Here is an 874-nt window from a genome sequence, read left to right as displayed (position 1 = left end):
TTGTATTTATTTTCTGCTATTGCTTGTAATTTGGTTATCTGTAGAAAAGATTTAGCACTGAGCCCATAGTAGCAGCCAGAATTGTTTTTCCAATGGTTTATTTTCTTTATTATTAAAAAAAAAAGAAGTGTGGGCCTATTTTTTGTTGTGAATGTCCCAATTGAGGTACAGGATGTGAAAATTTCAGATAAATGTTCATGTTATATATTTTGGTTGCATTTGTGAGTTAATAAAAATGTAGATGGTTGTTTAAAATGGGTATATATTATCATAATATCGATATATCGATCGATATACTCCTGTATCGAATCGAATCGTAATCGTAACGTAGAATTTTTTGAGATATCGGCAAATATCGTATCGCTGGGTATGAGAATCAATATCATATCGTATCGTGACGAACCATCTGATTTACACCCCTAGTTAATTACTCCTGCTGTGGACTTCTGCTGAGTCCTTATCAACCACAGCAGTGATAAACTCCTGAGTCCTGGAGTGAAGAGAATATCACAACATGCTAAACAACTAGACATATCAAACGACTGGTCTGTTACTAGGTCATATGCCAACATTAGCCAAGACTGTGTTATTTCGGTAGTTGGAGTCTAATACGGTTTGTGTTCTTGAAGTTTGTGCATGAGTGAGAATAGTCTTTAAAGTGTAAGAATAATAGTAATCCAAGGCACTCGAATCTTATTCAAAAAAATTTAAAAAGCCTTTATTTCATCATGGCTGTAAGTTTTAAGAACAGGTGACAAGTGCACACCTACGCGTTGCGGCTATTTTGCCTTCGTCAGGGTGTGAGTAACAAACACAATCTGAGTTCATTTTAAGCAGCAGTTAATTAGTCAAATAACAATCACCTGGTCGTTCT

Source organism: Sinocyclocheilus rhinocerous, unplaced genomic scaffold (genome assembly GCF_001515625.1).
Source record: "Sinocyclocheilus rhinocerous isolate Xijiao unplaced genomic scaffold, SAMN03320098_v1.1 scaffold587, whole genome shotgun sequence".
In the NCBI taxonomy this organism is placed as follows: Eukaryota; Metazoa; Chordata; class Actinopteri; order Cypriniformes; family Cyprinidae; genus Sinocyclocheilus; species Sinocyclocheilus rhinocerous.
Note: the sequence above shows the minus strand (reverse complement) of the source record.